A 7,550-nucleotide genomic window follows, 5' to 3' on the forward strand; every position below is an offset into this window, starting at 1 on the left:
GTAAACTCGCCACGCGGCGATGTGCAGTGTGTTGGCACCTTTAAACCTCTGACCCCAGATCAGACTGAGCTCATCTTATAATCACAGCATCAACATTCAATCCCACACAGGGGCCTATTGCATAAAAGTGGAATAAAGATATCCAGGATGATTGATAAAGCCAGCCTTGACAAAGTCTAGCCTGGGCACTTTGGATTAGTCAGTTGCATAAACGCCAATCCAGGATCAAAAGGGCCCGCTTTGTCAAGCCAGGTGTAAGTCATTCCCTGCATTCCAATAGTAATTGCACTTCCCCTTGTTCATTTACCCTCAGCCCTTGGCATGACGTAACAGCATACGTTGCACGGAGGGAACTTGGAGAGCGGAGGGAGACTGGGCGGGGGAGGAGCGGAGGATTTAAATGGAACCCACTTGCCCACTTGCCCTTGTAGTCGCAATGGACCGTCAGTTACATAGGTAAATCTGAATGCAAATAATACAGAATTATAACATTCTGCTAAAGTAGCCTATGTTGCAGAAAGCCATTTCCATAGCATAACAAACATTGAATTTCGACACGGTAACTCAGATTATCAAGATATTGTTACTTACACATGTAAATAGTTTGCTCCGACATATTTTCTTATTTATACTTTCAACCAAAAACATTTGTTTTAAATAGTCCTCTAATTGGCAGCCATCGGTGTTATAGCAGCAATGTGTAAACTGCAATACATTCACTGGATTGTTCGTATGGAAATAGGATAGCCTAATTGAGGCGTTTTGGAATATATTTATATATATTTGTCCTGCGGGTGGCCGCGATGTCCCTAAAAGCATACAGTCTACCGGAAAATAAAAGGAGAAGAAGAAGAAGACGAACTGCAATGCACTGTGGGTGATATCCACCTCGGAGTGACCATCCATGTTGACTTGATCACTCAGCCCTCCGAGGGTCTATCTCACGAAGTTCACTTCAGTTTCCAGACTATTGGAACGACACTTAAGATGGCAGCGGGGATTCCCCCGAGGGCAAGTGCCTAGGGCAAGTGAACGAGGGCCTGATGAACGGGTATTGGAACGTACCCATTCTGTTAAGTGCCAGCCCACAGCTTTCAGAAGTAGACCCAGAGATCGAACACAGATTTACTGATGGAAAAATGGAAAAGACGGCCCATTTTCCCACAATGCCTTGCTAGTTTAAACCGTAAGTGAGGGGGCAGTTCATTTCATACAGCAGATGTATTCTCTGCTAACTCATCTTGATGTCCCTGCATTGTTTTATGATAAAATAGTTGACAATGAGCAGTCTGCAGGTGCATATAACAAATGTAATATCATGGAAAGTCCATTCAAAAAGTGAAACTTTCATAGATTCATTACACAAAGTGAAATATGTCAGGCCTTTTTTTTTGGATGATTGATTGATCATGGAATAAAAAAATCCAGTATCTCAAAATATTAGAATATTACTTACAACCAATCAGAAAAAGGATTTATAATACAGAAATGTCGACCTCCTGAAAAGTATGCTTATTCTAGATTAATTTCACTTCATGTGTAATGAATTTCTAGAATATATTTAAGTTTCACTTTTTGAATTCAATTACAGAAAAAAAAAATGTTTTCATTGATATTGAATTTTGTTTTAGATGAATTTATTTGACCCACATATGCAACGTCATCTGCCATCGATGATCAATTGTATAAATATAGCCTGCAATATGAACAGAGTATCACATAAATTATTATAATCATTGCATCTTAATGTAATTATAATTAAGTTAATTATAAATGGTTCAGGTTAAATAAAATAAAAAATAAGAACTATTTAACAAAATGACAATGCAGTCTTTTATGTGGTACCGTAAAACAGGCTAATGCAAATAAAGCAGTACACAGAAGGTCATGGAATAACTGTTAAACACCTTGATTTCAGATCGGAGTGACAGCTGACTGAGCCAATCAGGCAACAGAATAAGTTTATCCTTTACGTTTAGCCTGGTCGGGACCAGGCCAAACGTAAAGGATAAATCTCCATGGTAATTTATGTCCCTCCGCTTTTATGCAACCGGATCATGGCTAACGCAAGCCAGGATAACCGAAAAATCCTAGGTTAATCCCTTATCCTAGTTTTATGCAATAGGCCCCAGGAGAGTTTCCCAAATAACGTTTGTGTTTGAAAGCGGCTCAAATTAATCTATTCAACCGTTTCTCCAACAGCAACAATCACTGATGTCACTCTGAACATTCCAACCAATCAGAGCTCCACTTACCGAACTTTGAGCCGTGACCTTCATCAGTGTGCAGCGCTGCTCTGTCTTCAGCCGGGCTGTGCACTGTAAGAAATTTCCCTGTAAAAAAACATTAATCAACTGGCAGCAGGGTTGCCATTTTTTTTTTTTTTTTTAGATATTTTTTGGGCATCTTTATGCTTTTATTGACAGTGCAGAGACAGAGTTGAAATGGGGCAGAGAGGGGAGTGACATGCAGAGAACGACCGCGGGCTGGAATCGAACCCGGGTCTGCTGCTGGGCCCGGCCCGGGAGGGGGACGCCCTACCAACTGAGCTAAGGGCGCCCCCAGGGTTGCCATTTTCTGACTGTTAAATTAACATTATATGACTGTCAATAAAATTGACAGGATTATGCTGTTAATGAAGAAAACTGTATGAACCTGTTTTTTCAGTAAAAACAGTAATCAACTGGCAGCAGGGTTGCCATTTTCTTACTGTTAAATTAACATTATTTGACTGTCACTAAAATTGACAGGATTATACTGTTAATTTGAAAAATGCAAGCAGTTTTTACCGGGGCCAAGCGTCCCACGCGACTCGGGATCCGGCGGCGTCGTCCGCGGCGCCGGCCCCTCTCTTCACGGAAACAGGGGATGTAAAGTTTTTGAATGTGGGATGTTCGGTTTGGGAGTTACAGACCAAAAAGCTAAGAACTAGCATAGAAATAGGCTATAGTGGATGAGGAGATATAAACTTTTTGTGTTTTTGGTGCCTCCTTATGGCGAGATTTTCCAATTTTTTTTATGAACGCTAATAAGGATAGCACCAACGTACGTCTAAAATTTGGACTCGATATGATGTACAGTTTTGGATTTATGAATATTTACGAACAAGGTAGTACAAGTTAGCTAATTTTCAAATATTCAAAGCGCTACCATTTCGTCATCGAAGGTTGTATCAAAATTCTTTCGCACAAGTTTTTTCCGTGTGGGTCGGTAGATGTTTTGTGCAAAGGTTGGTGTCAATTGTGCAAAAATTGTGGGAGGAGTAACGGAAAATCAGTTTTTCAGTTTTCGCGATTTTGCAAAAAATCTGTAATATCGCAAATGGGCGTGGCCTATGCCAAAAGATGCAGCTGACTCCAGTGAATCTGTGGATATAAAGTGTTTGACTGTGGGAGGTTCGGTTTGGGAGTTATGGCCCAAAACGCGTACGGTTTGTTGTAGCGCCACCTAGTGGCCGACATGTCTGAATTTTTTTGTCTGCGTAGTCCGGACGGACCTGGATCTAGTCATGCAATTGGCATGTCTGCACCCTTTACGGTTTGGGCTGTGGACACAGTTTTAGGGAGGTAAGTATGATAATAACTAGAACTGCAAGCAGTTTTTACCGGGGGCCAAGCCTCCGACGCAACTCGTCGTCAACCGCCGCGCCGGCCGCTCACTTCACAGAATCTGTGGATGTAAAGTTTTTGACTGTGGGATGTTCGGTTGGCGAGTTATGAGCAAAAGCAGATTAAAATGGCGGCCGGAGCTAATTGCACAATGTAATGTCAATGGACATGCTAGCTGAGATTAGCATCCCGCCTTTTTTCTTTGATGGAAAAAAAAAAAATCTCATTTTATTAAAAAGTCCCTTACACATTAATATTTCTTGGCCATATTTTTTATATAGACTCGTGTATGCCCCTTGATGGTTTCCCGTGAGTTTTAAGAAAATTCCATTGGCCAATTAGGAGATATAAAATTTCCTAATTTATGGCGCCCCCTTATGGCAAAATTCTCCAAATTTTTTACTGAACGCAATTAAGGGTAGCCCCAACATATGTCTAAAATTTGGACTTGATCCAATTTATGATTTTAGATTTATGAATTTCTACGTAAAACGTAGCTAATCAACAAATATTTAAAACGCTACCGTTTCTCTATCCATGGTCGGATCAAAATGCTTTAGCATGATTTCTTTCCGTGTGGGTCGGTAGATGTTCTGTGCAAACTTTGGTGTCAATTGTCCAAAAATTGTGGGAGGAGTAGCGAAAAGTCAGTTTTGCAGTTTTCGCGATTTTGCAAAAAATCTATATCATCGCAAATGGGCGTGGCCTATGCCAAATGATGCAGCTGACTCCAGTGAATATGTGGATATAAAGTTTTTCACTGTGGGACGTTCGGTGTGGGAGTTATGACCCCAAACGCTTTTTCCTTTGTTGTAGCGCCACCTAGTGGCCGGCATGTCTGATTTTTTTTGTCGTCGTAGTCCGGACGGACCTGGATCTAGTCATGCAATTGGCATGTCTGCACCCTTTACGGTTTGGGCTGTGGACACGCTTTTAGGGAGGTACAAATAATAAAAAAAATCCTTACTAAAACAATAGGGTTCCCTGCCCAGCAGGGCTTGGGAACCGCGTTGCTCTGCAAAACGCGGTCCCAGCTCCTGCTCGGGCTTGGCCCCCTAATAATAACAATCGCCACTAAAACAATAGGGTTCCCTGCCCAGCAGGGCTTGGGAACCGCGTTGCTTTGCATACAGCGGTCCCAGCTCCTGCTCGGGCTTGGCCCCCTAATAATCCTTACAAAAACATTAGGGTTCCCTGCCCCGCAGGGCTTGGGAACCGCGTTGCTGTGCAAAACGCGGTCCCAGCTCCTGCTCAGGGTTGGCCCCCTAATAATCCTTACAAAAACAATAGGGTTCCCTGCCCCGCAGGGCTTGGGAACCGCGTTGCTGTGCAAAACGCGGTCCCAGCTCCTGCTCGGGCTTGGCCCCCTAATAATAATCGCCACTAAAACAATAGGGTTCCCTGCCCCGCAGGGCTTGGGAACCGCGTTGCTTTGCATACAGCGGTCCCAGCCCGCTCGGGCTTGGCCCCCTAATAATGATGATGTAGCTCTCGTCACGACACACAGACACAGGTCGGCTTCTTTGAAACGGGCGAACTTTATTGACACGTTGCCTCCAAACAATGATCACGCAGTTCTCGTGATTCTTTACTCCTTTACGCCGTGAAACTATCACAAATAAACACAATACAGAAATCAGCAAACTATACAGCAGTTACATAAGCATGAAATAAACACAGAAATATGACACTAATTGGCACGTGAAAAAGACATGCATAAAACAGGAAATAAAGTGCATTAAAAATGACAATAAAATACCTCGCTGGCCGCTTGTTGTGAAAAGAGGTTTGTTGAAAGTTCTTTTAACTGTCCTTATATCTTGGCCGTCTGCTTTAGCTTCAGAGACAACTTGTTACAATATCGCTGCTCTTAACGAGCGACATTCACACACGCTTGGTCCTCCCTTGCATCAACTTCGATCAACAATAATGACGTAGGGAAACTAAATGGTAAATGGACTTGACTTATATAGCGCCTTCTAGCCGATTTTCTCAGCCCCAAAGCGCTTTACATTTCTTACCACATTCACACACCGATGGCAGTAGCTGCCATGCAAGGCGCTCTCTGAACCATCGGGAGCAATTTGGGGTTCAGTGTCTTGCTCAGGGACACTTCGACATGTGGCGGGGAGACGGGGGATCGAGCCTCCGACCCTGCACTCCAGAGGCGATCTCCCTACCCACTTCGCCACTGCCGCCCCACAAACTAGGAACAAAAACATTAGTTCCGTGCGCTTGCAGCACATAAACACATTCTAATATTCAGGTTACACATTACACATTGGTTTTAGTTACATTATATTAACATTTTAACCTTTTAACCCAACATGTATTATTATCTATTTATTTATTACATGAAATTAAAGTATTGATTATTAATTGTGCATATTGAAAGAAAACGTATTTTGCAACGTCACTTACAAATAATAATAATAATAATAATAATAATAATAATAATAATAATAATAATAATAATAATAATAATAATAATAATAATAATAATAAATTATTATTATTATTATTATTATTATTATTATTATTATAATAATGATAATAATAATAATAATTATATATGAATGTTTTATCATATTTTATGGCCAGGATTAAAATGCAAAAAGGCAATGCAGACTATTCTGCCCTGTGTGTGGCTCTACACCAGTGACATGTCGCTAAACTGATGATCCAGGCAATGAAAGGGTTAAAAGATGACTGTTGTTTATTTGTTTTATCTTCAATCTTTCCCAGACACTATGTAAAACTGAAAGTAAATACACGGGGAAAAGGTCCTTAATAAATGTAAAAAGGGTCTAGAAATATTACATTACATTTGATTTAGCTGAAGCTTTTATCCAAAGATACTTTCAGTAAGTGAATTTAACCCTGAAGGTACAAACTCAGAACAACAAGAATCACGTCAGTACTATAGCTTCAAATAAACCAAACTACAAAGTGACACATGTAGGTGTAACAAGTGTTTTGTGTGTGTGTGTGTGTGTGTGTGTGTGTGTGTGTGTGTGTGTGTGTGTGTGTGTGTGTGTGTGACAGGAGAAAGGAGTTACTTAGTTAGCCATTATAGGAGACGGAATTTACCAAACTGTTCTAATGAGTATAAATATTTTTTTCTTATTTTTTTTCCCTCGATAAAATGAAAAATGTTCAGAAGAATATATAGTATATAGGGGAGAGTGGGGTGAGTTGTGCCAGCTGGGACAAAAGTAAAAAGGGTCTAGATGTTGTGATTGCTCGAGGTTGGACCCAAAAGCAGTACGGACACCAGGGGGGTATACTACGAAGCGAGATTAAGGGCTGAGCGAGGTCTGTTGAGTCTAAAGCGGTCTAAAGCCAGCATTTTCAGTATCACGAAAGGTGGCTCTCTTTCTACCTGGCTAGATCACCGTGGTAACAGAGGCTGCACGGCTAACCTGCCCAGAGTTTTTGTTGCAGAGTTCAAGCTTAAATTCGGCTCTTTGAGCGCTGCCCTTTAAGGAAACTACACATTTTGAAATCCCGCGGACCTGACTATATTGTCTGAGCGATACTTCTCACTGAGTAAACTAGTTAAATCAGTAAACTTATTGATCAGTAAGTAAATGAACAAAACGAGGCCGTGGCATAAGGCTTACATTATAGTGAATTGTAACATCGCGCTGCGGCTTTTTGCCACATACAGTTATTGATGCAGAACATTTAAAATAGCCTAGACCTATGCAGCGCCACTCGCTCTCACCTCAAATGACTTTACCTGGCGATCTACACACACTGGCTCTTAATGAAGCGTTCTATAAAATCACAGTTTGCAACATTATTTCACTGTGGGCTTCTTTCTTTTCATCAGTAGCGATTACAGTTGGGACGTGACAGGTGACAGCTGTCACAGTTCGGACATCGCTGCAGACTCGCAGGTTAAGCTTCTCACAGTAGATTCATATTTGTCCGGAAAAT

This window comes from Ammodytes marinus (genome assembly GCF_949987685.1).
Source record: "Ammodytes marinus genome assembly, chromosome: 16".
Lineage (NCBI taxonomy): Eukaryota > Metazoa > Chordata > Actinopteri > Uranoscopiformes > Ammodytidae > Ammodytes > Ammodytes marinus.